Source organism: Chroicocephalus ridibundus, chromosome Z (genome assembly GCF_963924245.1).
Source record: "Chroicocephalus ridibundus chromosome Z, bChrRid1.1, whole genome shotgun sequence".
In the NCBI taxonomy this organism is placed as follows: domain Eukaryota; kingdom Metazoa; phylum Chordata; class Aves; order Charadriiformes; family Laridae; genus Chroicocephalus; species Chroicocephalus ridibundus.
In genome coordinates, this window is record NC_086316.1 from 4,312,532 (window position 1) to 4,339,148 (window position 26,617).

The window sequence follows — 26,617 nt, forward strand, 5'->3', positions numbered from 1 at the left end:
CATTTCTTTAAAATGTTTAATTGACAATCGCAGGGAAACAATGCATTTAAAGGTTATTGTAATTACATCTATTTACATTTTTGTTCCACAAAAAACATTTTGTTACCTTTACAAATTATGCAGTGTTGCTTTGACCTATTTTTTTAGATGCCTGAAAGGATAATAAATGATCTGAAAGGCAGTAATTTTGGACTTAAAGTTTGAACCTTAAACACATTTATTTTTAGTATATAATGTAACGGATGCTTAAAGAAGGGGGAAAGTAAACCTAGGTCAGGAATGAAAAGTGTTGTTTTGGGAAAGGCAAAAAGCTCTTTTGTTTTGGTTTATTGCTCATCTTTTATTTTTTCAAGCTGCATTATTGCTTTTTCAAATGAATCATCGTGCAATATCATTTACAGTCTGACCAATAAAAGCTGTTATTAGTGCTAGAATTAGTGGGATTTCATAGTCTCTTCAGATCTCATGAATGCTCTAACTGTAACAATGAAAGTACACATGTATTAAACGCAGCAAGCTAACATAAAACGAAATAATTACTTTACAATTCATTTTCAAAGCCATCTGGCTTTCTTCTCGAAGCTCGTATCACCAGGCTGAAGATTATCCGGATATTCTTTTGCTAGCCACTTGAGAAATATTTGGGATTCAGGAGACGACTCAGGAGACAGAAGACATGCTGAAGTTCTTGGAAACTATGTGTCAGCCTCGGTGGCTCCAAATGGAAAAAAGGGCTGCAGAGAAATCCGACCAACACCAAGCAACTGTTCCGAAGAATGCGGCTTAAGGTTTTCAAAGTGGAGTCAGCCTGCTAATGCGTGCAGCTGTAGCGGAGGAACACACAAAAGCAGAGAGCAGGCGGGAACAGGGAGAAGCACTCCCGTTTCATCAATTCTGCATGAAAGATTTTCCTTCGTGATACGTCCAGATTGAAATGTTCTTCACTCTAATAGACCTTAAAGAATAACCACTGATAGAAAGATTTACTAGCTGGTAATTACAGCCCTTCATTTATGAGATTTAGGTTTTCAACCGGAGAGCCTGAGAATGAAATATGAGTCAAACTGCTGCTCTCCGAGTCCAGAGTATTGGGGTACGAATCTTTATCTGAGACTGCGGGAGGGAAGAAGTGCGTTGTCATCTTGAATTTCACAAGGTGACATAAAAATGAACATGTCTCCCTCCAATGTAGCTTTTATTGCAGCACCTAATTTTACCCTAATGACGCAAAATGCAAAACTAATATTGGTTTATGTTAAGAGCAAAGCCCTGTGTGTTGCACTTGGTATAACTTTTATTTTAAACCTGGTAATTATAGGAGGCACAGGTGGTGCTGCCCATAGCTATGGCTGCCCATGATTTCCCATAATAAGATCCTTTTTTATGAAGATGTTTACATTATGGCATCAAGTCTTAAAATACAGGGAAATACCAGAATTAAGATGAGGAGCTCATCTTTAAATTATTTCTTTCTCCCCTTGGTTATTACACCATTGCTCTTTCAATACCTTATCATAAACCTCCTTTTTTATCTGACTCCTGCCTCACTCAGTGCAGAGAGTGGACCGTTTTCTGGGCATGAATTGGGCTTGTTTAATGAAGAAGACTTTCGTCTGAGACATTAGTTTCAGAATTTGGTTGGAGAACCAGAATTTGGTTGGGAACACGTCACTGGATTGCAAGAAGAGAAAGGATGGTTTCATAATTAAAGACTACTGAATGCTGCCCTTTTGTACCACACTCCGTCACTGTACCAGTTTGTCAGAAAAGCTATTAATAGACAGCTTCAGTTCACAGATTTTCCCGCATCATCCCATGGAGGCAAAGACCCATCTATGATATCCCAAGATGTGCAGAGCGTCACTCTGCATGTTTGGGGAAACACACAGTTCGGGAGCCAACCCAAAATCCGCACCCTCCTCTCCCTCAGGCTCTTGTCAGAAACCCAGGCTTTTCAAAAGAGTTTTGAGTAGATACAAAGTGGAAATCTGAGTATGTTTAGACTAACAAAGTCTACGTTAATTCATATGAGAAAATCCCCGTGGGTTTGTTATAAGATTATGTTGTTGAAATTGGCTTCTTCCCACTATTTCCACACCCAGACATGACAACAAATCTGCTGAGTCCCATGGCTTTGACATCTTACATAAAGAATTCAGGGTCAATAGGATGGAAGATATGACTGTGTTAACTCAGGCCCGTTTCCCTTGACAAAGTTTTGGCTAAAGGACTGAGTTTTCCACTTCTTTCATCTACTTGATAGTGAGGAAAAAAAACACGGAAAAGATGACCAATGTTCTAGGTAGAACACATGCATTGATTTTCATATATAAATATGAAATATTTTCAGAACAAAAGACAATATAGATTATTTGTCCAAATTAAATTCAGCATAAGGTGGACATAAATTGCAGCGGTAAGTGGCACTAGAGGAATGGTGATAATTCACTACTGCACCACTTTACAAAAGTATATCATGCTTTAGACTGCTGTCTAGACAAATCTCTTCCTACAAAGATACTTCAGTAATCTCCTTGGAAGTACATCATCTAAACCAAGTAATATCAATTTGAGTTACAAATATGAGCTGTTCTTATCTAGAACTTAAGGTCAGTAGCAGATGTTACAAATTCCTATAGACGCATGCCCAAAGAGAGGGATTTTAATTTTTTTTTAATGGCAGAAATCTGCTAGCTATTCTTGCCTTATCTGCAACAGCTGAGCAATCTTTCAGTGCCATGAGGAGATTGAAAACTTGGCTCATATCTAGCATGGACAAGCTTGCCTTAATCACATTGCTCTTTTACATGTGCACAAGGACATCAACATTGACAGTGCTACAGTAAAGCAGCCATTTGCTGAAAACAACTGTCAACATTGTCAAGTTTTTTGGAACCTTTTATAATGTGATTTGTGTGACAAAGCTTGTATAATTCTGTTTATCAGCTGCAGGAACAAATTTCTGTAAGGGGGATATATGGAGAAATGTACTGGAGCTGGATTTTCTACTACCAGCTCCTACCTGACACTCTAAAGTAAATGGATTAGAAGACATTACGAGATAAATGAACTGCAACAGCCAAAGCTTCCAGGCCTATTTAAACCAATTTTGAGAATTTTCACAAAAAGTTGCAAAAGCTGAAGTAAAAAGATTTTGTCTTTCAAGTAAAAGTATGGCTCTTTCTAAATTCTTCATGCATTTTTCTTTCTATACTAATCTTGCCATTAAACCTTTAAAGATATGCTTGAAAAAAGAATCATAATTAAATTATGTGTGGTGCTAATTGATACCTGAGATTATTTGAAAGCTCAGAATAGGCATGGAATAGGTAAATACTATAAAGTATATGATAAAATGCTGCAGCGGGTGGGACAGAAACCTTATTTAGCATTAGATTAATTTAGACTCAGGACTGCTGCCTAACCTGTGCCTATACCAGCTATAGGCAATGCTCGGTGGCATCTCTTGGCCACTCTTCAGGTTACTGGACCACCAACACAAATCGGCAAGTGGCTCTTGGCATCCTTGTCACCACAACACTTTCAGTTTATTATATTCTGCTCTCATACTTTCCCAGGTTTTTTAAAACATCTTAAAATCTAACAGTATTAAGCAGCCAGCATTTTGTTAATAACAATCTGAAAGTATATGAAGTTATCTCCAACCAAACTTCATCCCACAGGCTCAGCGCTGAAGTCCTAGTTCCTCTAGCTTGCCTTACAGAAGTGTTTTTTATCCCTCTCAATCAACCATTCTTCCTATTGATCTATAAAATAGCTTGTAAAGAAGAACTGTGCATGTTTGCCCGAACAGATCCCATCTCACATCTCAGAGAGGTTATGAGGACAGCTTTGCATTTACTCCTGCGTTCTCTTCGGACTGTGCATTAATGCTGCAGGAGCTACTGGCCCCTGAACTCCTGCACCGTCCCTGTGGAATGCTAATGAGAGACTGGTGCTCTAAACGATGCCCTTAACAACAAACTTTCTCTGTATCATCTTAATCACAACTTCTAAGGATGCATTTTATGTATGTATCAGCTGTAGCCCTCTCGATGCTCTGAGCTGTTCCAATTGATTTTTCTAACACATACTTGCAATGCCTGGGAGATATCTCGGCACAAGCTGTACAATTACTGGTATTTATCTTGAATTAAAGAGCGGGGCGGGGGGGAGAGGAGGGATTGTGGGCACAGTACACATTAGGCCCAGAGAGTTTCATAACTCCCAAGAGAATCTAGTGCACACTGTCAAAGTGAATGGTGTCTCACAGTTAATTTGGTTGGTGGCCAGAGGCTACAAATAATTCTCTTGCCCACAGCCAAGGTTACTCAGCTGTATAATAAGGATGAAAGCCCTGGCTTTCTGCAAAGACTCAGAATCATGGACATGGTTTTGCCATGCAGGGGAAGCGTTAAGTTATACAGAATTGTATAGGTGTTGCGCTGAGTTTACAATGTAATGCATTTCTAATTGTTCTTCAAGTTTAGGAAGAATACAACAGTTAATCTTCATGATGACAAAAGGAAGCAGGAAAATAAAGTGACACACTTGAATGAACTGTGAGGAAATAAAGTGCACAACATGTGATAATGCCATGACTCTGTGTTACTGCGCATTTCTGGGCTGAAAAGATATGGCTTGATGGGTAATTTGTCATGCTGTGCAATAGAGAACAACAGTAAAGAGACTTCAGACAGAAGAAAATTACACAAATAGTAGGGTGGAAAGGTATAATTGAAGATGGCAAAAGACTGAAAGAAAGACATTTAAAATTACTGTACTGACCTACTAAATGCACTTGGGCGTGGAATCCTGGCCCCACAAGAAGCAGCATTAAATGACTGCAGGCTGTGACACTACTACAGGATAATGCCAATCTTATGGAGCTCTTAGAGGATGGAAAAACACCCAGTGTTAGTTGAAAAAAAAAACAAGACGCTTGTTTTTTGTATGCATGCACAGCCTGAACAAATAGTGAGTTTACAACAAGGGAAAATTTACCTAGGGCCAAGCTGGTACCTGGTATCCAGACCAACGGAACCAAGAGTTCACCGCCTTCTCGTGGACTGCACAAGGACTCATTCTCCACCACTGGGACCTGCGGTGCAGTGTCCGTAGACAGCCCTGGTGAGCTAACTGACTGTTGGCTGCTATTTTAGCTGGTTTGTCCTCTTGACACTGAAAAGAGAAATAATACCCAGGGATCCCAAAAGACCTGTGCTCACTTCAGAGAAGCTAGCAGAGGCAAAGGCCACCACAGACATGTCCTTCTCTGTTTAACATGTCCACTGTTACTCAGGCTCTTGGTTCCTTATCAAAAGGTCTTGAGAGGAGTTTGAGTCTCTCTCTCTAGGACATGGAATCTTGTGCTATAGGGAGAAAATGAGATGCTTTCCAATAAGGCATCTACAAATAACCTTCCTTTTGTCCTTCACCCTGTTCTTCCTGTTCTTCCCATACTCTCCTAGCACGTCAGTAAAAGTGCACTAAAGGAAGCAGCAGGAGACCTTATTTTTCCTTTTGATTTATTATGTGCTACTTACTAGTCTCAGAAAGATGTTCTGAGTGCATATGAAAAATATCTGAGCCCCTCATAACCATTAGGGTAAAGAAGGCTACCAAAGATTGAGATAAGGTCTATTACTGACTGCCCCAAGTCTACCATTCATGAACGTGAAATGTTCGTATTACCAGCTAACGTCCTAAGTTCACTGATGCACTTCGGTGTAACACAAAGAGTACCACCAGCACATTAATAGCTTTGTCTTTTCATTGCTTCAGGAGGCTTTTGAATCCTACCTTCACATCTGCATGCTCTTTTATTCAAGAGAAAACATGGAGTACATCTCTTTCTCCCCTCAGGGCTACCTGAAATACCAGAAAATCATACGGAAATGAACTTCCCAAGGTTTCCTCGTTGTGGGTGCAGAATACTGGCACCACGGGGAAAGCATTGCTGATTTTACAGTTTGCCAGGCTCCTGAAGCACCCAGTCTGATTGAAGCCTGAACTAAAGACAGAGCAGCTGCAGAATCAGGCACTATTCCATTGCAGAGATACGCTAAACCGTTTTGCTACTGTACAAACATTTTGACCATAAAAATAAATGCTCTAAATCGTGAAACTGTAGCTAGCCTGCTGTCAAGTTAAATATACAATGAAGCAATCCAGAGACTCGAAAAGCAATTGTTGTTTCATGACCTATGCTTTTCAAAAGCCCACTTCTAGTGCATTTAAGCACTAAATGAAGAGAATACTTAGTAAAACAAGTTTCTGTGTTTGTTTGTCACACACCATTTGGTAATAGTCAGGGCCCTGTGTGATTCTGTGGCAATTAAATTTGCCAGAGAATCCACCCACTGCTGCAGACGCACACTGCAGGATGCAGGCTGTCATTTTTTAAACTAAAATAGGGTTTTTTTTGCCTTTAGCGGCAAAGAAAATATTCCAGATGTTAACTGAAAATAAAGTCATGCAGAGATACATGCCCAAGTTTGCAGGCATCCCAACACAATGGCTCTACAAGGCATGAACTGCCCCTTGGTTTTAATTGCTAATTAAACCAGAGAACTTGATAGCCCTTATTTACATGGTCAGTGATGCTAAGTATTTCGCAGCTGCTTGTTACCCTAAACTCTACTTCCCAGACCATCTTCATGCTCTTGCCAAATTTGATAAATTTCATCTTCCCCATACCTACTCCCCAAACCTTCTGTTTATTGCGCTGACAACTCTTGGTACCAATATTGCAGCCTGCAGCTCACTTAAAAATGAAAAATTAAGTCTGGCATAAAATCAATAGGATGCAATATAAGATTAAATGCCATACGATGCTGAATTCATTGTATCATTTTGGTAAAGACTGCCATTTTTTTTTTTAATTTACTTGCAGCAGTGCCTGAATTCTCAATCTTTTGCAACAGAAAACTGCAGCAGAATTTAGGTCAAGTGAGCTCTGGTATAAGATAGGGTCATAAAGTAAGCATATCATAGTATGCCAGCCAGAAGTAACAGTTCTGATTCAAGTCCTTATGTAAAATAGCGATGTCGCGCTCATGTATCTTATCCATTTCTAAACTTGCGTGCTTTATTGACATTTCCCAGATTATAGTACATGAATATAACAGTAACATGAGATCCAGGACCTCAGCTGGTGTAAATTAGTGTCTGTTCAGTGGGAGTGATGCCAGTTGTGTTGGCTGAGGATTGGTGCATGGAAAATGACTGGGAAAATATAGATGGAACTATGTATAATGTTTCCTATTAGTAATCTTACGTTCAAGCATTCCCAAGGAGATGAGAGGCTGTCTCCTTGTCCTTACATAAACAAAACACAAGAAAAAAGCCCACCTTTCCTTGGGGCTTACTTCTCTGTCAGCTATGAAAATCTCAGTTGATCAGTCAGGGGCATTGCACCATTTTCTGCTCTTAGGACACAAGTTGTTACTCATCAGCCTTGAGAAATAAGTTCGGAATGAGAGAGGGAGCTGATCCTTGCCAGGGTACAATCCTTCCCTTGGCAAGGTGAAGTTCCTGCACCATTCCCCTGGCACAGCTGTGTAAACAGGTATGCTTCTGGCCTGATTTATGTAGCCGTAGCTTTAGGAAGAAGTCATAGAATGAAACCTTGGACAACTCTCAAAAGAAAAAACTTCAGCTTAAAAAATTTTTCTTAGCATTTAAGACTGAATACTTTATTCACTGTAAAGTAGTCCTTCGTGCTGGCTTTAGTACCGGAAAACAAAATCACATAATTGACAAAAGTGGTAAGTACACGTTAATGTTCACGGAACAGCTCTGCTTCCTTATGGAGATTTTGGCTTTTCTGTTATTTGGGGGGAGGGGGGGGGGAGAGGGGGGAGGAGAAGAGGGGCAGAGTGGGGATTGGGGGAGAGTTCAGAAGGAAGGTATCTTTTACTTGAATAAATCCATCATGTTACTTTAAATTAAAAAAAAAAAAAAGCCTGTTTGAAATTACGAACTGCTTTTATACATAGTGAGCAAAGCCTCATTCAAGGCAACCTAGAGAAAATACAGGACTTGGGCTCATTTCACATTGTTTTGACTATACTTATAGGCTAAATAGTGGTATTTTACCCTTACCAGAATGGTGGAATTTTCAAGACTTCATTTGAATAGCTCTTGCCCATTTCATAAATTGATCTCATGGATTTATACTGTAAGTAAAATGGCTTAAATTGGCAGAATAACCCAGCAAAATAATTACATTAACCTGCAAATTCTTCCTCAAGAACCAGAATTTACAAAGCATATTCTGTAGCCTGAGGTTCTAGTCTCAGCTTTGTTTTCCCAACCGCATTCCAACTCCCTTTCTCAAGCAGCTCTACGCCCACAGCCTTTGCCCAGAACATTTACAGGAGGAAGCTAAGCTGAAGTTACCTCTTTCCTGAAAAGGATGTCCTATTTCATAACCTGTGATCTCAGGGGTAGAGAATGGAGCCCTGAAGATCTTGCAGCTATGCTTACATGTCTTTTGTAGCTCTAGGTTTGCATTTGCCGGACCAAGTGGGTTAAACCTGTCACTCTATCCTCCCCAACTCATTTGTGACAGAAGCGAGTATGTCCAAGCCATACTTCAGCAGATCTAGTTTGTACTTGATAGCTTTCCTCTCATACCTCTGCCCGTCATTGCTCTATACTAGGAGTCGTATCAAGTGATCAGCCTGGCCGAGATACAGAAATTGTGATTTGTGCCACCTAGCACGCCGAGGGCTAAGATGGGCAAAACCTGTAACCAGGAGCAGAAGGTGCACTGCAGGCATGGCTGACTCTCGTCACTGTAACCTAGAAGACTCTAGACAAGGAGCAGACTACACGTTTTATCCAGGTCATGAAACACCTGGATTTCCATGAAAATGGAATTAGATGGCTTTCCACATATGGGATGATCAGCTGCAGGTACAGAAGTTTCCCAGGTGAAAAGTCACTTTTTGATGCTCTGTCCTGGGGGGTAGCACTCTCTTTCCACCATTGCTGAAGTTAGAAACACACATATCCACTGTTTTTCTTCTTCCTTTTTGTCATGCAGCTGTTGTTTTATCCATGCTATGACTGCTATGACCAAAAATTTCCCCTCAAAAAATAATCCTTTCACCTAGACTCCTGTGCTGGGAGATATGAAGTGGCTGGTGCTGGCTGTCCTCTGTATGCTTCCCAGTTTTTCATTCTGCCATCATCTTCATCTAGTTGAAAAAGACTCCCTCTGGCTCAATGAAGCTGTTGCAGCTATATCTTATTTCCACACATATATCTTATTTTCTCCTAACTTCTTGGTGAGGGTTGCAGCCATGTTTGAAAAAAGATGAACTGAGGACCCCCAAAAAAACAAAGCCAGGGCATTCTTCCCTAGAGGCTGCATGTATAATCTGTACTGTATTTCTACGAACAAGCCCACAAGACAAGGACATGTTTTCCACTTCCATTTGTATTCTCAACCTGAACTCATCCAAAACACATTGTTTCTCAGGATCATCAGGAGGAAAGGTGACTGAGGCAGATGCATTTTGTGAACCCTGTGACTGCAAGCAGTGATAAGGGAGAGAGAAAGGAAGAAGCTGTCAAGGCTCTGATTGCCCTAACAGGCTGCAATGGTCCTGATAAGCCTCCCTGGGGCCTCCCCCACACCCATGCCCCCAGACCCTGGAGCTCCATTTAAGCTCAGCCCAGGGTCTTAATTAGCCGGAGCTATGTTTCAAGTGTAGTAGTCCCTGGATGGACACTAGACGTTTGCTGTGGGCAGCTGTCTCCTGGATAGGCCCCTGCTTTGTCGTAGCTTTGTCACCAGACCCATCTTTGCCCTGTCCCCTGGATGGACTAAGGAGCCATGCTGCAGCCTCATCTCCAGCCCTGTCCCTGGTCCACCTCCGGCTGCTCCTTACTCATCTCTCCAGGTCATCCCTGGACCCGACTGACTATTTCACTCCATGCAGACTGTCTGGACAAATTACAGTTTTCATCCTGGACCATACGACATTCCCTTAAAATCCAATTAGAGCAGCTCATATATACTTACCTCCTCAGAAAGCTGGAAGCGTTAATGGCCCAGCAATATTTGCTCAAAGTCAAGTCATCAAATGACCAAGTGAAATGATCGTAGTAAGCACCCTATATTTCCATTTTACACGTCTTATCTGATGTATTTAAACTGTTGTAAATACTATTATAATCACTCCAGCTTTATGGCAGCTGATGGGCTATACATGCTTGAGAGGGTGGTATGAATTAACTGTTATCTATAATGCCATGCCTGCAATTACTACTACTTCACAACTTATCATTAATGCATTTGACAGGGTTTTTCCAAAGTAACATTTATTTAGAGGTTAATCAAAATTCCTAAGACTGCCATTTATTATAATCTGATTTTGGATAATTGTCCAAATCAGTGGCTCTTAGAGGCAGCAGTTTTGTCTCAGTCTCAATGAATATGGTACATTAATGCCAAAAAAACAACAGAAGATTAGAATTATGTTTTTGTACATACAAGTGGCTACTGCAAAACTCTGTTCTTCGGAATATGTGACTACTACTATATTTTTTTCTGTCTACTAGTTGGAAGGCTGGACAATGCTTGCAGCCACGCTAAGAGCCGGGAAGGTGGGACAAAGAGAGAAAGTCAATGTGAGGTTAGTTCCCTGTATCATTCCAAGGAGCAGGCAAAGGGAGTAAAGAGTGAAAGAACAACCTATATATTCATCCTTTTGGGATAGAAATTGAGACAGAGCCGATAAAGAGTGGACAACAGCGGACACATCTGTCTGTACACACTGCAAAACATACATAGTTGAGCATGCCACTTAGCGAGCCCCCAGATTCTGTGATAAAATAACGTCCCGTGCTTAAAACACTGCAAATTTCAGAATTAGTTGCCATATAGCTCCAAGTTGGCTCTATGCATATAGCCATGCCAACAGCTTTTAATCACTTCCCCCCACCCTTTGGTGCCAGATTCCCAAATAAAGCCTCAGACAAGCATATACAGCCCGGTATTTCCCTGCAAATTTCTCTTTGGCAGAGATGCCATTTGGGCAGGCATCAGGTACATTCCTAAGACTGTCCCTGAGCTTCTTCCATTATTCCAAAATCTGTCGGTCTTAAGAGATTCCCAGTGAAACAACTTTACATGTTTTTTTAACATATGTAATCTGGAACACCACTCCTCCTGTTCAACTAACTGCTGAATCAGTCTAGAAAACCCAGGATAAAGCGCATACCCCAAAAGGGTAACTTTAAATCTTAGTGTCTGAAATTTGGCAACTCACAAACAAAAAATCTCAATGAGAAATGTTAGGCAACCTTGTGTGTGGCTGTGGTACCAGATCCACCTAAAATAATAATTTTCAAATCAACTATTCATAGAGTACAAAAGGCTTAAAACAAGGAGGAGGTCCATTTACTTCTTTATTAGTAAGCACCTTTTGCAGGCACCAGGACAAATGCAAAATAAGACTCTTATCTATTTAACAGAACACACTTATAAAACTGGAGCTTGCAGGAGTTTGGGAGACAATAGCAAAACATGAAAAATGGTTTGCAGGAACGGGAGTTGAATCATTTTTACATGAAAGTGGGAATGTTTAGCAAAACCCTTTATTCCACTAATCTTTTCCAATGTTTATTATAAATACTTCTTTTCAAATAATTAATTTGACAATATACCATATTGCTGAATTGCACTAAAATGTTTTAGTTCTAAAAGCTTGTAACATTTTGAGGTTTTTGGTTTTGCTTTTAGATACTGTCTATGAATCACTCCCCATCATATTTATATTTCAATTCTTGGGCAACTATACTGGCAATTAGTATGTAAAACAGTTACACAAAACAGCAGATCAGTCTGTAATAAATCATACTTTGGCAGAGAAGGTCACTATTAATTTATTACTTTAAAGTAACTTATAATCACTGTAACTGTTCTCCAGCGAACATTCCTGGGGAAGCTCTCCTCTCTTTCCTCTGTTGACAGAATCCTGGAGCACATTTCAATTAATGGCATATACGTACCTGAGTTCCCACAGAGGGTGGCTGCATTCACTCCTTCAGCGCAATGGTACAGGTCTATTCACACGCATCCCAGCACCACTTCTCACTTTTTTCCACTCCGACAAAACCTAGTAAGAGGTTTGTTGTGGGTTAATTATTTGTAGTTCCTGGAACAGGCCTTTTTATTGAACCAGCCCGCCATCTAACACTTGGGTGTGAAGCTGGTGCGGCAGAGGCAGCACTACAGCCTGCGCTGAGCTGCCAACGCCAGCTCTGGGCCCTACCGTGTCACCCCATCCCTTCCTGCCTGTATATAGCTTTGCAGATTATATTACACAAGCAGAGTGGCTACTCGGTACTCTCGCATGTGTGAGAAATTACTTCCTCTGCCTACATTAGTAACTTCTCCCCACAGTTTCTTTTAAATCTTGCAAAGACAATGTAGAGCCAGGGGCATTTGATGTGCTTGTACAGGTGTGTACAGCTCTCCCAGGCACAGTGTTTCCGCACAGCCAGTAACTCACTGCAATGTCAGGTTCTCTCGTTCATCTGTTCGGCCTTCCCCTTCAGTGGTTTTATTTTTCCTTTTTGAAAAGTTGCTTTCATTTCAGGACATAAAAAATGGAAAAGTAGAGAAGCGTACTCCAAAGTTTTCTCTTTTCTCCGCTCTCAGAGACATTATCTTTTTCCCTGTCTTCAGCTGCCTTTATGCCAAATCTGACTGTTTCTGCAACGCAGCATATATCTCCCTCTGGCTACAAACATCCACTACCACAAACGGAATTCTTCCTACTGAAACACCACCTCTTCCTTCTAACTCCCTCTCTACTTCCTATCTCAATCTGTGTTTACTCCATTCTCTTCCTTAACTTATGGACCAACATAGTTCTGAACTTTTATTGTTGGACTTGTTTCCTAAATAGAGTTCTTTGAAATGTGGCTCCCTACCAGTGCTAACAGCCATGTAAATGGACAGACATCTCACCTTATCTCCCTTAACCCTGCCCTATGCCCTTCCCTCAGCTGTTCAGATGCTTCTGATAAACTCACCCTTTTTCTACTGCACCCCTACTGTCACGATATCTTGCAATTTACTTTCTCTTCAGGAACAAAATCACAGCTCCGCCTCTGTATTAGGAAAACTTCCCTAACATTGCTATCCCTCTCCCTTGCCAAATCTAAGTTTACATTCTTTCTGCTCTTGGGCTCTGCGCAATGATACAGGAAAGCCCACGTGCGACTTAGAAGTTATGCGCACATTTGTGTACATCTATGAATGGGGTTTTCACACTCTATCGCATTACTGTTGTAACTGTGTATTTCCCTCCTGGCAACTGCCTGCTCCCACCAGTGGAGGCAGATTCTGTGTTTTCAGCTTTCCCACCCCTTTTCAAGCCCAAATTTGAGACATCTTTGCTGTGCACAAGTTCCTCAAATGCAGCTGCTTTTTAGTCAGTTAGGTTTCTTTTTTCAGTCCTTTTCAGCTGGGTATGTTTCAAGCATGGAAGGGTCAGAACTTAGGGGCTGTTTTCACTCTGATGGCTCAAAAATAGCAGGAGGTGCTCCTCAGAGAATTCCTTGTCTAAGCCTGCTGATGATCTTTAAAAGCCTTCGAACAACACATCTCACTTTTCTTTTTAACAGTAACACTGCCCGCACCTTTGACATATTCTTAAATGCTTTCCTGTTTTCCTCCCTCCTTATTTGTATTTGATCTATAAATTCAAAAAGCATGCAATGAGCCTTTACGTTTGTGAAGTACCATGTAAGTTGATGGTGCTATGAAAGTGGTCTGTAGGAAACTAAAATAGTAATAATAAGTTGGGCATATGATGATCTAGAGTTGTATAATATGCCCATTATCATACGATCTGTGCAGTTTTGTCATAGCTTTTTAGCACCTGAAAAACTGAATATAGGCCAAATGTTGTATCTCTATTTTACGTGATGGAGAAGGGAGACAGATTTTATCTGCAATATGCTCAGGCTGACTTTCTAGCATTTTGGAAGTGATTCTTTAACAAATGCTAGGAAAAAAAGACATCTTGGATTAAAAAGCTAAAAATCATGAAGCTGAGAACATATTACTTAGATGAAGATTTATGTGTGCAAGTGATACCGCTATCAATTTTCCTCATCCCCTTCTTTCCCTGAGATCCGTGGCTAGGAAGAATCAGATTTTTGCCCATTGCACAGGGCCAGCAGCGCAAATCTTGTTTTCCCCATTTCAGCACGTCAGGGTCAAGCCCAGCCTTCACTGCATTTCGCAGGGCACCTGAGCAATCCTGCCACTCAAGCACATAAACTGAAATTTTATTTGTTCAGGATGGTGAGCAAGGTCAGAGCTTTCTTGTCCACGTCAGGCTGAACGCAGAGAGGGCTGAGCTGGGACTAGTCTCTCTTTCTACTTCCCCAGCTAGTACCCCAGCAACCTTCACCTTGTAGCAAGGACAGGCACATGATAAAGGGAAATGTATAAAATTGTCATGTGCACTGCATCCTTCCCCGGAGGCTGAAAGTTTCACCTCTCTGATATGCTTAGTTGGCTCAGAGTAAAAGTTCTTGAGAGCAATCACAATCCTAGGTCTCATGTGGCAATCTGCAGGACGAACGGGCCAGCCCACAGGCAGATTACCCGCGGAAGCTCTCACAGAGAGTCAAGCAGGCTCAATCCGCCCACACCACAGTCATACTTCTTAAACAAAATATTTACACGCTTGTAAATACACGTACATAAATAAAAAGCCTGATACGGAGAACCTAGCATGCGAAAAGGTAACAACTTCCATTAGGCAGCAAAGTTTTGCACACTTTCGACAAAGTCTGTTCCAGCCTAATCAGTGGAGAGATCGTTTGTGCCATCTGCACTCAGCAGGGGCTGGGCTGTCGAGACAAGGTGGCAAACAAAAACAGTAACAGCAGTAAATGCAAATAATATGCAGAGGTACAAACTTAGCAAACCAAGACTCTAAACCAGTTGGATTTCAGTGAGAACCACTGGATCTTTCTAGACAGAAATGTGTTTTTCTGAGAGCAGCTGTAATTAGCAAGGCATTTTAGTGTTGCAACTTGGCCCAGGTGAAGAAAATTGTTTTCCATCAACAAAATTAAGACAGGATTTTTTTAAAAATGCATACACAGTGTTAACTAATGGATAGCAATCGTTCCTTTTCATACTTTGTAAATCAAACTACATTAAAAGCCTGCATCCGTAGTACCACTTAATAGGTGGAATTCCGAAAGAGTTTTGAGTTCAAGCCAAGGCAACTTTGAAATATCTTCTTCAGACTTTGAAAGATCTTTCAAACTTTGAAAGATCTTCTTCAGACTGATAGTTTTGAAAATAAATGCAGTTCATCCCTATGCTTTTTTCTCTGCATGGAAATACGGAGACAGAAAATCCCTTATTTCTGTTAGTTCTTCACTTCAATATTTTACCTAAGTAGGAGGCCAGGCGCATTTCAATAGATAAATCATTATTTGCATTTGACTTCTTTCTGTGCTAAAGCACCTCCTTTATTTTCAGTCTTTTGGTTTGGTTTCAAGACGATGGTTAGGCTCTTAACTTCTGTGACCCACTAAACAGCAATATAGGTGGGTATGGCTGTTGCCAAAAGAAAAAACTGTCTGATTTCTTGATCTTTTTTTCCTATGTCTTTTTCAGAAAGACAGAAAACCAGAGTAGTTTAAAGCAATTAGAGCAGAGCCTAAGTCTGATGGTAATATGAACAGTAACGGACCAACAAAAATTTCATAATTTCATTCATTAGGACTTTTTGAATCTTGTTTTTAATCTGAGAATGAAATCTGATAGGAGGCTTGAAATGAAACACGTGATTTTATCAAATATGATGAAAATGTAAGATCTTTATTATGACAGATACAAACCCCAAGAACCAAGCTTCCACAAAGTACCTCCTGTATAATTATTAAATAAAAACACTTACTTATTCGGTACTCAGCTTTTAAACCCTGAATAAGAGAAGTACATATTGAGAGAGAGGTACTTAAAATGTTTCCATGGATACCGGATGATGCCAATCAGGTCCATGTTTTTATCTGAAAGGGTGCCCCTGCAGAGACATACAGCTTGGTGAGTGGTTGTTTATACAAGTAAGTAAATAGGAACCTTGTTTATTTTACAAAGAGCCCCTGACCCACACTTTTTCTCATCACTTTTTTAGAAGGAACATTATGCTCCTTTTAAGCAGCATACTGCAGTGAAAACACACACTTTTGAATTTCTTCCTTAAAGTTGCTTTGAGTTGATGACATAGTTTCCAAGCAGAAAATGGAGTATCTAGGTATGCTACTACAGATCCTGGCAAACTTATGTTGGTGACTCTTTTGTTTAACTCTGCGAGACGACATACTAATGCAAACTACATCCTTCTATTTTAACCAGAAGCCAGGTGAAGTGAAAAAAAAAAAGCAAGGGGCAGATATAAATGATAAATATCCTTACCTTAATCCAACAAGCACAAGAAAATCAAGTTCTAATCGCTTCTCTCAGAAGAGTCTCCATTTACTTTAGCTCTCATTTTAGAAGTGGTTGGTTCCTAGATTCCCAATGCCTAAGTGCTACGAACATGTAATTTTGACATCCAGTCTCTCAACACTGCATGCTTTCTAATTTTGGGAATGAGATTAATACCTCCTATTTGAGAGGTTTTAGTCTTCTAATATTTCTTTGGGTAAAAAAGCACAATGAGTTAGTGAAAAGAAAGGCAATCAACTTTAATACTTAACACAGTTTAATAACCTGAATTGAAATATGTGTGTGCTGTATTTCCATTAAAAAAAGTTTCCTTCCAGCCACAATTAATAGAACAAAACCCCGTCTTGTTCAGAGATTATTCTTGGAATACTGTAATTTTAACATCTATGTAAAGGAGGAAAGTTTTTTGCCACATGCAAGCAACTTGGCCTTCCTTCTTCTCGAAGAAGCAATTCCTGGATAAGACGACCGATTTGATATTTTCCATTTGAACTCGCAGCGTACTTGGAAGGGGGACGGCAATGCTGTGTTCGTTCGCCAGCGCTGACAAAGGTCTGCTTGTCAGTGATACCTTTTACAGCTAAATTTACTCGGGACTGACAGAAGCAGGTGCCCCTTGGCCTGCCAGACACTTGTGCGCCTGCATCACGCAGCCTACAGGTCAACATCCAAAGGAGAAAAAGCCTGGGGCTGCCGAGGAGAGGGTGAGTGAGGCAAACACAACCCAAACTGGGGGGTTTCTCTTCAAAGCCAGCTGGTCTGGCTTTATTCTACAGGAATTTTTTTACCTGCCAGTTTGATCAACAAAGCCCTCAGCAGGTGCTGACGGGTACAACTTCCTGGAGAAGCAGAAGAAGGGCGCTGGTGAGTTTTAATAGAGAAAACTATTAAAAAATTATTCTTAAGTCTTTGGAGTTGTTCTGCTTGCCGCGGCACTGGCTCGTGGCTTGTGGCTATGCTCACAAAGCTTTCTTCAAGAGAAAGCAGATAAGCTTTGTAGCATGCTTCGCATTTTATTTGATACGGTGCTTGATTTTAGCTTCTGTTGCCAAGAAAAGTTTCTTGAAAGTGACTGGGTATTTATAGTTGGTTTCTTTCAAACTGTTTCTATGAATCTGAATGGAAAGAACATAGAGGATTACATACAGCAACACCAGAAGCCAGACAGCACTGGGGGTGTAGTCTGTGCCCCCCATCTGCCTCCGTTAAAATAAATGAGTTATCCTGGTAATTTCCAAATAAATAGAAAGGATGTGTTGTCTGTAGACTGCTCCTGGTATTTGGAGCTTCACCGGACATTCTTAGAAACTCCTTCTGAACATCAACATAAGATTACTTTGTAATAACTAAGGCAGTGAATTTAATGATCTTTAGAATGTCTCACAAAAGTCAGTAATCAAAGGATTATCACACAAAACTGTTGCATTTCGCTTAAGTAAATTACAAAACAGAGGCTACATGAGAGCACTGCTTTGCATGCTGCTTTTAAAATATATAATGAATTTACACAATTTTTCTTATTTTAAAACCACAAATTATGCCCGTGTGTGTATTTTTTAATTTGCGTAAGAGCTGGGAAACTAGATGAAGGGAAAAGAAGATTTATTTTTCTAGAATAAGATTTCAATTAATGTGAAAATGTAGGAAAATGTGACCACATGTTAAAATAAATATTTTGGAGGGGAGAAAAGCATTTTTATTATGATTTCTATTTCAAGAACTCATTCTTTTAACTTTGTTTCACAGTATTCATTACAAATTGTTGTGTTAAATTGAAAACATTTATTTAAGCAAGTAAACAGACAGAAAACTTGACCATATGAATCTTTTTCAGTAAACAGATTCCATATTCACAATTCATATGCACACCATAGAAGACACTAATGGCAGAAAGAAAGGAACCATACATCAATATACAGTTAGACTATTTCTGTAGTGGATATTCCCCATATGTCAAAATAAATGATTTATCAGCAACGGACAGCCTAAGATTAGGCTGAATAATAATACCTGAGACCGTTTTAAACATCCCTGACCTGTGACTTGTTTCAGCTAGGTTCCTTGGTGGGGGCCTGGTACAGTTGACGGGGAACTCCAACCCCAGCAGAGGTAGATCAGGCCTTAATTTTCGTCCATTTTCTTCATTATAGAGACAAAAGCACAGCGGAGATTATTTTTGTTTCTGGAATGTGCTATATGAAAATAATCACAATTTTATTTGCTGCAAGAATATTCTACTCTACGTGAGAATAAAAGACCGGTACGATAAAACATTACTAGTCAAAGAAAAAGTAAGCCTCTAAATACAAAAGATATTTTCTCAGATGAAGTATGAAATGTAAAACAAAACAAAAACCCTCAAACTAGAGCTGCCTTTAAACTAAGCAATGCCTGTAAAACATCGCTGTTTCATGCATAACATTTGTAATGTATGGAAACCAAATCCCCTAAACAGCCATTAAAACCAAGCACTGTTAAATCCGAAGACAGTAAATAGTAACGGCAGTTCCTAGAGTTAACTAGACATTGTACGTGCTACACTAACCAAGAAAAACATATAGCCCTTGGTTTACAGCCTTTAATTCTGTGAGTTAAACTGTGAGTTCATCAGCATTTTACTGTATTGATTTTAAAGGCTCAGAAACAGTAATTTATGTGACAAACTCCTGGATACTTTTATGAAATTCCTATTAAGTTAGTCTACATTTCACTGCATTTGTGAAAAAGAGTATTTTGTAAAATAAAACTTCAGTACAGAATGCTTTACTTTTCTAGGAAAAGATTGTTTAATGTTTCAAAAGGTAGGGAATACATGCTAGGTTATTCATAGCATTAAACCTAAATGAGTGCCCTTTATTGGTCTATTTCTTATTTTTCTCATCATCAGACTTCAGCACATTAAGTTAAATTCTAAAATATTTCTATTATGTATAAAATATTGAGAGATTAAGAAATAGAAAAACCTTATTTAATTCACTGAAACTTTACTAGTATGTCAGTCAGAAACAGAATAAGACCTAAAATGCCTGGTACACTAATTTATTTCTGTACTAACTATTCCCCGTTAACTAAGAGCTCTGTTGTCTGTTTTGTAAACTAGGGCAGTTTATTCTACAACTATCTTTTTATCTCTTTTATTTTGAGAAGCTACAGCCTAGCTCAGCTTTCAACCACATGTTTGTCTTTTCCAATAAATCCAAGCTTTAGTGTCAGGAAGACATCTATATTAGTTATTCCATAGTGCGTGTAAATATAAAATGGGATTTAACCACAAAGCTTTGGCAAAAATCGCAATTTATTGACTCTATGTTGTGTTCTTCAAAAGTTAATTCAAGGCTTTTCATACAGTGTTACATGGTATTTTCAAAGCATATTGTGCCTTCTCCTTTCACTCACGCTGTTGAAAACTGGACACTTTCCACTGAAGGCAATGAAGTTGCATTTAAAACTGAGATAAGAAGATGAACTGCATGATAAAAATTAGGGGAAAAAAAGTAGGGACAAAATGCCTTAATTACTGCTTCATATATGAACATTTAAAATATGCAAATTTTCCATTTTCTATTTCTATTATAAATTTAAAGTTTATGTGTGGAAATATATACACACCTGTGTATATAAAGTGTGTGTATGTAGATATATGAGTATGCAATATACACTTTATAGTTATTTTTCCCTTGGTACAGTAAACAAAATCATATTCTACAAGATATATATCACTTTCTTCATGGACTTTTAATAATTCAATTTTTTTTTGTTCAAAAGCCATTGGTTATTGGTCTAAGAGCATGTCCCTGACAATCAAAGGAACGTTAGGAAGTAGTGGGGAATTCTCCTCCTAGCCACTCTGCTGGCAAAGCATGGAGCTGCTGCCTCAGCTGGGGGCTCCACCAGCCCTGAGCTGTCCCAGTGGCCGCAGACGGACTGCGAACTGCCCTGCCACTGCTCCCCACCCCTGCACCCCACTGTGGCCCACTCCCATGTGAAGACACCCCCGGCATTCCCATACCACTCCCCACGACTGCATGCAGCTCCTCCCTGCTATCCCATTTCAAAAATGCTGCTGCACTCTATGATTCACCATAAACAAGGTAATAAAGACTAGCCTTGAGCATATAACCCTTGTCACAATGTACAGACACACAAACTGTTAACCGAGTTGTCTTCTCCAATGGAAGTGCTAACAATTTGTCACATAGTTAAATTGGGTTTTGTTCCTTCGAAAGCAATTAGCATTATGAGGCAAGTCCTAAAATCACCACTTAAGAAATTTTCAATAAAGACAAAAGCAACAGTGCATTCTATGCCTGACTCTAAAGGCACTGGATTCTAAATCAAGTTCAATAAATACAGCTTACAAAGGATAGACGTATAGATTTAAGCTAGGGTATACTGGTTTGCGGTAAACATAAAATAACTGCACAGAAACAGGAATCACTGCTTCGTTCATAAATATATAGAGAGAGTAATGCTAGTTCTACATATACACATAAAAGTTGTGCTCACAGCATATGACATTCAATCTAATGTTAATGCAGCCGATGCACTGTTCCCTGAAACATGACAGCATCTGTCAGGGAAGAAAATTAAAAGCTGAATAGTATTTTACACAGCTGCTAAGGATTAATTCAGCAAAACAAACCTTTCTGTACCCGGGCTGTTTGATTTTTGTTTTTTTTGTTGGTTTTTTTTTTAATTAAAAAAAAAAGCTCTCCCCTAGTAATTTTCATCTCTTTCTACTTTCTTTTATTGCTATACCAATAATGATAAGGAAGTATACAAAATCAATGGTTCCTACAGTTTTTGTTATAGATATCTGCAGCATTCATTGTTTTTTTCTTTGCTTTCTGAAGTGGTTGCGGGATACTCTCTACCCAGTCTAACTAATAGCCCTTTCCCCAGTATCAATCCATCTCCTGAGTTTGAAATTATTCTAGAAGAATGCCTGGTGATAACAAATTAGGATCATGTGCAATAATTATAAAAATTAATGAACAGTCTACTAATGTTGGGAAAAATAGAAGAGATTGTGAAATAATCTATTTGTATATCAGGAGATAGTTCCTACCCTTGGAAAGATATGGCTATCCATTTAATTACATGTCCTTGCACTGACTGACTTCATTAACCATTCTATCCTCAACCACTATGCTTTTGATAGCATTTTAGATCCTAGGCACATACAACCTCACTGAAATGAGATTTTGGGTTGTATTCTTCCTTAGAAATATGAGGGAACAGGCTCACACTTAGGCTCACTTACGGCAAAGAAGCACATGTTCCTTGGTTCCTGGGGGAAACTATTCTTTAAATAGTTTCAAAACTGCTGGGTTTAATCTGCAGAAAGGATGCAGAAACTCCTCATTGAATCTCACTTTAATGCAGAAATTCTTAACCTGTCTATCCCCATTAGTGACAGTCCTTCTTAAATTTTTTCTGCCCATATGCCTTTTGCCCCATCATCTGAATACCTGAATGTCTAGACCCCAAAAGACCACTCGGTCTCTACAGCTAGAAAATCTTGTAACCCCCTTTCAAATATGTACCTGTTCTCCAGCCCTTTCTCCTTTATCTGAGTCACAGCCAAGAGGACAACTACGTCATGTCCAGAGACACTAGTGGAAAGGGGCTTTACAGCACAGACCCTCAGACTGCAGTAGATCTGAAAGGTAAAGACAAATGATAGTGCTACCGTAACATATGTACATAATTCTTACTGAGAGTTTAAAAACGGAAAGGGTAAGGACATAGTTGATGGGTCAGTTCAAGAGGTTTCAATGCATATTTGACAGGAGATTAACTGATTAATAAAAAAAGAACTGAAGTTGTCCATGTATGGTCCTTATTTGCCTGACAAAAACAACAATCCTCGATTTCAGAAACAACTTCTATTTAGTAACCAGGTTTCTTCTCCTTTAAGCATGACCGTGTAGCTATCTGTAAAGTCATGGCTGAAATCAGATCCTGCTGGTCTGATTGGTGCAGACTTGCACAAAGTAACAGACCAGAAATGGGGACTTAAATCTGCCCATACCATGCAGGAGCTGTGCAAAGATGCTCAAACTAGATCACAGGATAGCAACAGTAACTTCAGATGAAATACATCTAAACCAAAGCACATATCCAAATACCACCTCTGAGGCTTAGTTTCCTTTTAACCTCAGTAATATCAACTTTTTGAAGTGCTTCCATGGGAAGAGTTATAACCAATGACATCACAGCTGGAGGATCATGGAAGTTTTAATATAGACGAACGTAAGTGGCACAAGCACATCTAAAAGCTGACCCAACTATTGTGCAATTACATTTTATGGCCACAGAGGTTACAAGTTCTTCTTCACTTATCAACAAGAGCTGTCAACCTTCAAAAGGCCTCTCTAAAATGTCTAATAAAAGTTTTATATTAATTATTGTTTTGATAATAGAAATATTAGTACTACAGCAGCACTTAGAAGACACATTTATGGATCGATGCTCACATTTGGAGCTGTTCAAATGCAAAACAAAAACAGGAATTTAGTACTGAAGTTCACAAACACTTAAAACCAGTGCATTTTCTCAAAATGTCCAGAGACTAACCTATTAATTCTTGATATCTGCATGCAAGCATATCTATGTATAAAACAGTTTGCCAACAATACCTTTATCCCCTCATTCCATGTACTAATCTATTGCTATCGTATTTTGTACTCAATTTATGCTGCAAATATCATACAGCATGCTCCGTTACAACAGGCAGGATGACTGACCTTTAAAATTTGCGTATCATTTACTCCAACTTTGGTTACGGAAAGTGGTATGCAATTTGAAATAGAGGCAAATTGTCAGAGAAATAGCCAAAAAGTTGGGTGCTTGTCTAAAATTATGTACCAAACTCTAGTATGGAAAACTCCTGAGAATTGGGTTTCTCTCAAAAAAAAAAAAAAAAAGGCAAAAAAAAAAAAAGCATTTCCTCTTCCAGTTGGGAATACTGTAAGAGCAGCCTTTTATGTGGTACGTTGGAACCCGTATCTCTAGCCAGGACAGGGAACCATAGTGGCGTTCAGCAAGAGGAGATGAAGTTGACCAACGTTTTTCTACACTTAGAACAGGTTTGATTTGAATTTTGTTTGAATTGTGGCTAGGGGTCTATCCAAAACAAATCTCTACTTTGCTTGGCCCTCAAAATTACCATGAATTTCATTGTCTACACAGATGCAGATGCTGATCTAATTTGTAGCAGCTGCAGAATACTTAATTAAGCCTTTTCTGGCCATCTATGGCTGTCTGCTTCTGTATCGCATCATCATGCAGTGCAACACAGACAAATGCTTGAGTGTCACACAATTAGCAAGGGGGTGCAATCATATTTTTTCTTTTAGGTTGTGCGTTTTTTGGCAAAATATCTGAAAATATGACAATACCTTAGTCAGCCGATTCCATTTCAGGAAAAGAGAAGCCTTAAAAAAATCTTTCCTTTCCCTTCCCCCAACCTTTCACAAAATAAAGGGAAGGAAGATTGTCTTTATTCAACTGGGGACAATCACATGGACAAAGAAATGTGGTAGCAGGAATGAGAAAGGTGGTCCTTACTTAAAATGCTGATTCTGAAACTTAATTTCTGGGACCCTTCCTTCTTGGAGGGAAGTAGGGGGAACCGTCCTAGGAGAAACTTCTTTTGAAAAGACCAGCTAATGGTGAAGAGGTTTAAACCTTCTAAAGCTGCATAAATTAACAATGACATACAGTTATCGAGTATAGAGGTTGTGTGAGATACTGGAAGACAGATAAAGATTTTAAAGACAGGGACTCACAGTGATGTACTTTGCAGTTGGCAGGAACCTACCTGATCCCTTCTGTAAATTCAAGTGGCCCCACAGCTGCTCCGATTTAGTCCCTGTTTGGACATAGGCCCTTCAGAACAGAGTCACCAAAGTACAGCAAAACTCCCTCCAGAACGCTCTTGTGTATTGGCAACGGAGATATTGTACTTCTTGGGTGAAGGGCTGCTTAATAATCAAAGCAGACTTTAATCACAGTTGTATTAAACCATACGGTAAATTACACTTCCACCAAATGCCTTGCTTTAAAAAAAATCTATATCTAATGTTTCTGAGGCATATGAAGATGCAGAATAATCAGACTGATGAACAGCAGTTTGTGAAAATGACAACATTTCCAAATTATTCTTCAAATACATTCCTGTACTTAAACCCTATTAAGATGGAGAATTGATTCCAAATTTCCACTCTAAGCTCATATTTGATCTATTTTTATATTTTTGCATAGGAAAAAAGCCCATTTAGCTTAAAATTTCACCTAATTAACTTTATGTCAGAAGAGATTGGGGGAAGGGGCAGAATTGAAAATAGTTTGCCTGATGAGACGAAAGTTTTGCTTGCTGATTTCTGACTAGCACTGAAGAACTTCAAAACCCTCGATACATTTCTTCCGTGCAAGTCTAGACTCACATTTTTGGAGTCCCTAAATCTCAACGGGGGAAAGGTTAGTAGGTTAAATTCTTCCTTTAGTTACACTTAAGTTAAGATCATTGACTACAAGTGTTGTCCCCCTAAAATACCTCTGTGTATATATAAAGTATATACACTTCGTGGAACATTGTCATAGGATGATGAGCACATTTGAGTATCTTGCAGGGAGACAGCGTCTGGTACAGGAACTGGAGTTACAGCATATTCAGAGATTAATTCTGAGGCAGGAATAGGATCAGGGTGGCCACTGACGTAGGGCCGAGCTTCCATTTTAGGGTCTCATTTGAAACCTATCAGAGTGCATTGGATTTCAGGGGACTTTGGATGTGGTGCGTGAGCTCCAGAGCATCCCTGTTCCATGCCAAGGACCAGATTCAACATTTCTATCGCTGTTAACTCCTTCGGATGCTAATTCAGCCTCATTTTTCAGGCAAATGACAGGCCTTAAGTATTAGTTTATTTCTGAAAAGCATGTGTGGCAAACAAAAAGAGTGGTTATCCCTAGCTCCAGATCTGATTCTAATATTAGCCTGTGTTGTCATTCATAAAGTAATAAATACTATTTTTACACTTTTTGAAAAAAGAAAATATTTGCCTATGAAGAAGTTACCTCCTATTACTAGTTTTAAAACACTGTTAAAAAAAAGAAACAAAACAAACATTACAGTTAAAAAATTCTTTGATAAAAATAATCTTTGGACAACTGTTTGTGAGATATTTAAAGGACAATATCAACTTGCAAACTACAGTTTCAGAGACTGCCTTTTGTAACAATGAAACACTTCAGATTACTAGAATTGGATCAGTTTAGCAAAACAAACAAACCCCTTTTTCATTGTTGACTTAGTGCATTTGGCAGCCTTTTCCCCCAGCTACAATCAGTCTCTTCCCTGCAAAGGCACTTGAAAATATCGGCAAGGGAGCACGAAAAAGCCTCACTTTTTTTCTTTAAAAAGGGGGCGCTGAGGGGCGGAGGGGGGGGGGGGGGAGAAAAAAAAATCAACTTTCCGAAAGCCTGGAAAGTAACAGATACTGCCCCAGATTAGTCTACCTCTATGACCCGAGGCCTGCTGGCACCGCTGGGCTTTGCAGACCGTACTTCAGCCTCCCAAACCCTCATTTATTCCAATTTACACCATCGGCCCCGCTTCCCCCCCTCCCACCCGCCCCAGCGCCTTCCCGCCGAAACGGGGCTGAGGCGGCTGCGGCTTCAGCACCCCCGGGGCGGCAGGGGGGGGTGCCGCGCACCGCCCCCGCACACGCGTGGCAGCTTACCTCCCCGCCGGGGACGGGGATAACGGGGGCCGGGGCCGATCCCGATCCCCGCCGCCGCCGCCGCCGCCACAGGCCCCTGAGGCGGTGCCCGCGCGGGGGCGGGGCAGGCGTGCGGCAGCCGTTCGGCCGGCGCTGCCTGAGGAGATGGCGGGCGGTGGGCGGCCTACCTGGCCCCGCATCGACGGAAGTCCCGCGTCCTCGGGAAATAAATCAGTAAATACATGAGTAGAAGCTCGAGGTAGCGTGTGTCAAGGGTGCGAGGGGGGTAGAGACCCCAGCGGAGCGCCCCGACAGAGCGCTTGGTCTGTTCTCAGTGGGGACAGCCCTCGCCCCTGCCGCCACAGCCACAGGTGGACAGGGAAAACGG

The 26,617-nt window shown here is 40.1% G+C and overlaps 1 protein-coding gene and 1 long non-coding RNA gene across 4 annotated transcripts in view; one reads left to right on the forward strand and one right to left on the reverse strand.

The window, feature by feature from the left end:
* Nucleotides 1–38: 38 nt before the first annotated feature.
* On the reverse strand, nucleotides 39–26,312 carry LOC134509021 (uncharacterized). Of its 3 annotated transcripts, none has more exons than XR_010069217.1 (8): nucleotides 26,251–26,312; nucleotides 24,330–24,492; nucleotides 22,051–22,166; nucleotides 18,541–18,643; nucleotides 16,472–17,619; nucleotides 12,028–12,134; nucleotides 5,005–5,181; nucleotides 39–894 (listed from the first exon to the last, which is right to left on the reverse strand). It is a non-coding gene; the product is annotated as an uncharacterized LOC134509021 (long non-coding RNA). The 3 variants fall into 3 exon arrangements; XR_010069218.1 differs by having other exon boundaries at nucleotides 24,330–24,489; nucleotides 26,251–26,298; XR_010069219.1 differs by lacking the exon at nucleotides 26,251–26,312 and adding an exon at nucleotides 21,011–21,074 and having other exon boundaries at nucleotides 24,330–24,682.
* The window catches only part of MEF2C (myocyte enhancer factor 2C), a 140,779-nt gene continuing 131,397 nt past the window's right edge, over nucleotides 17,236–26,617 (forward strand). Inside the window, exon 1 of the mRNA XM_063321409.1 lies at nucleotides 17,236–17,368. The gene's annotated coding sequence lies outside the window, so the exon portion shown is untranslated. The remainder of the gene's footprint in view (nucleotides 17,369–26,617) is intronic.